Raw genomic sequence first — 3,224 nt, forward strand, 5'->3', positions numbered from 1 at the left:
GAACCAATTTTGGAACCTCTTGAAGCTATGACCTAGAATATAGGTGGTACTACTTTCACTGTCAAGAAACTGGAGCATTTCGATCGAAATTTTTGCCCATTGTACCATTTACCATGGTTCCGTAGTGTAGCGGTTATCACGTCTGCTTTACACGCAGAAGGCCCCCGGTTCGATCCCGGGCGGAACCAATTTTGCAACCTCTGGTACTTTTCACCTAGAATCTTGGTAAAAACTGAGCATAATTTCTAAACTTGGTAGCATTATATTAGATAGTATATCCTGTTTCAGTATTACTATTGATAATCTTTTTAAATTTAAAATAAAATGATGTAGAATAATTATTAGTTTATTAATATGATCAATTAATAATAAAATTTAAATGCAAAATATTCATAATGAAACATATTCTGAATAGACCGAATATTACTATATTAATTCTTAGTGCAGCTGTTATTATGCACGTCTCACAAGTGTAAGGTCGTAGGTTCAAATCTGGTGAAGAAGATCCAAAACTTAGTTCAAAATCAATAAGTTGTAATGTAGTTTCCGTTTATAAGCAACTCTCATATGTAATGTTATACTCGTTATGGTTACTGTTGTAATACTAAACATTTAAATAAAATGCTTAAATTCTTCAACCATTAATAAATTTAGTGTTATAAATAATTATTAGTAATGTTAATACTAACACTTTGATACTAAAATTAACTTTAACAAATAATTTGTTAGACGTCTGTTATCGTTGTCAAATAATTATTGTGTAATAATTTTTTTCACAATCTGTTCATCAATGTGAACATTGAGTAAATTTAAATGAATAATATTTCCCGGTGGATGATTACCATTATGATGCTGTGATTTTAATTTGTTGGTTGGCTGTCGTCTTGTACGTTAACTTCAGTAGTATATTGATGCTTTGCGATTCCACTATTTCCTTTCACTGTAAATCTGCTGCTATCCTGAACACTGTCATTGTCCATCATCGACTTGGCTGAAGATCCATATGCTGAACCTCATTCATTTCACTGTCCATCTGTGATGAACGATGGCCCTATTGCTGCAAACACCGAGAGCGCTCACAAAGGGCCTTGGTTGACCAGGATTCGAATCCGCGTCCACGAAATCGTGTTTTTTAATAATAAGTTAGCAAAAATAATTATGGAATTTTTATTACATTTTTAAAGTAGTGTAGTGTACCTTTAAAAATATTAAAACAAAGAAATATATGCATTAATCAGTTTAGAAAATTAATTAATATTTAAATTATCTGCAAATCTTATATAATAAAAAAAAATATTATAGTTGCATATTGAGTCCATTTAACTTATTAATTTTCAGCAAATATTTAATGTTCGATAAAGAACCTAGAATAGAGTAAACAAGAAATAAGCTCTGTTTGCTAGCTTTCATAACTGGCAGGAAGATGGATACACGCTAAAGTAAAATACAAATATAAAACAGTACACACACATATATCTCAATTGAAACGAATCGAAATTACTATTTTTAAAAGGCAATTTAATTTCATCGGAGGTAGTTAAATAGACGACGCAGGTAATAGAATTTAATTTAGAAATAACCTAAATTATGACCGACGCTTTAATATTGAAATACCTCGATAATTACTGCTTCAAATGTACTAACTATAAGAAAAGAAGACTTTAAACGGTAGCTTGGACCACCCCGTAGATTAATACATATAGCATTTAATGTTTTTTCTATATACATTTATTTCCTAATTATGTTATCATGCAATCTTTCTTGCTTTTTAATTCCTCCTAATGGTAATATTCAATCTACTTTCGGAACTGTTCACCTTTTACTATGAATGTATTAATGTAATTTGTTTATGCGTACGTTTATGTTCCGCACCATTAAATTATAAACGAAACTATGGCTCGGAGCAAACGAGTCCAGTTTCGAGCATCCTTTATTAACTTCTTGTATGCATTACACGGTGTAATTACGAGCGATCGGTTAGTAGTTGGAACGGAGTGGGATGTCGTGTGCAGACTGGCTGCATGTAGACTATACGAAGAGATCGTTTGGAGGTCCGAGTTGAAGACGGAGATGGAACGATGAGCGAGAGCAGTGGAGGAAAAATATGACTTGCAGTTGATGACCACTTAAGTAATGCAGTGTATATAATTGACAGAAGTGGTCCAAACGAAGCCTATAAGCAATTAAAAACGTCCACTGTCTTCACGGAGAGGCGCATTACTCACAAGGACAACTATAGCCTTGGCCGTATCCTGCATTTAACTCCACCTTTATTTTTGGTATCGCCAGTTTTCTTCGCGCACTGCAAGACTTTTCCGCTGTCCTCTTCCTTTATAGACCTACTTCTTCATGTGCGTAAGAGAACAAAAGTTCCTGCTAATAGAATGCAAAGATACAATGAAGGTATCAATTGTCACGTAATAATTAGAGATAGATATCACAAATACATATTGCATTAATAATAAATTGGTAAAAAAATGGAAATTTCCTATTTACTTGCTACAAATTGCAGCATTTCGATCGAATTTTTTGCCCATTGTACTTTTTACCATGGTTCCGTAGTGTAGCGGTTATCACGTCTGCTTTACACGCAGAAGGCCCCCGGTTCGATCCCGGGCGGAACCAGTTTTGGAACCTCTCAGAGCTATGACCTAGATTATAGGTGGTACTACTTTCACTGTCAAGAAACTGGAGCATTTCGATCGAAAATTTTGCCCATTGTACCATTTCCCATGGTTCCGTAGTGTAGCGGTTATCACGTCTGCTTTACACGCAGAAGGCCCCCGGTTCGATCCCGGGCGGAACCAATTTTGGTACCTCTCAGAGCTATGACCTAAAATATAGGTGATACTACTTTCACTGTCAAGAAACTGGAGCATTTCGATCGAAATGTTTACCCATTGTACCATTTACCATGGTTCCGTAGTGTAGCGGTTATCACGTCTGCTTTACACGCAGAAGGCCCCCGGTTCGATCCCGGGCGGAACCAATTTTGGAAACTCTGGTACCTTTGACCTAGAATCTAGGTAGTGGTACTTTCACTGTCAAGAAACTGAAGTATTCCGATCGAAATTTGTACCCATTGTACCATTTACTATGGTTCCGTAGTGTAGCGGTTATCACGTCTGCTTTACACGCAGAAGGCCCCCGGTTCGATCCCGGGCGGAACCAATTTTGGAACCTCTTGAAGCTATGACCTAGAATATAGGTAGTACTATTGTTAC

The 3,224-nt window shown here is 35.9% G+C and overlaps 5 non-coding genes across 5 annotated transcripts; all 5 read left to right on the plus strand.

Annotated features, from left to right (window-relative positions):
* Positions 1-115: 115 nt before the first annotated feature.
* On the plus strand, positions 116-188 carry Trnav-uac. The gene has a single exon. It is a non-coding gene; the product is annotated as a tRNA-Val (tRNA).
* A 2,364-nt stretch (positions 189-2,552) lies between these two features.
* Trnav-uac lies at positions 2,553-2,625 on the plus strand. Its single transcript has one exon. It is a non-coding gene; the product is annotated as a tRNA-Val (tRNA).
* A 109-nt stretch (positions 2,626-2,734) lies between these two features.
* Trnav-uac lies at positions 2,735-2,807 on the plus strand. The gene has a single exon. It is a non-coding gene; the product is annotated as a tRNA-Val (tRNA).
* Positions 2,808-2,916: 109 nt separating this feature from the next.
* Positions 2,917-2,989, plus strand: Trnav-uac. The gene has a single exon. It is a non-coding gene; the product is annotated as a tRNA-Val (tRNA).
* A 109-nt stretch (positions 2,990-3,098) lies between these two features.
* Trnav-uac lies at positions 3,099-3,171 on the plus strand. The gene has a single exon. It is a non-coding gene; the product is annotated as a tRNA-Val (tRNA).
* Positions 3,172-3,224: the final 53 nt, after the last annotated feature.

This window comes from Nicrophorus vespilloides, unplaced genomic scaffold (genome assembly GCF_001412225.1).
Source record: "Nicrophorus vespilloides isolate i.1.1-1 unplaced genomic scaffold, Nicve_v1.0, whole genome shotgun sequence".
Classification (NCBI taxonomy): domain Eukaryota; kingdom Metazoa; phylum Arthropoda; class Insecta; order Coleoptera; family Silphidae; genus Nicrophorus; species Nicrophorus vespilloides.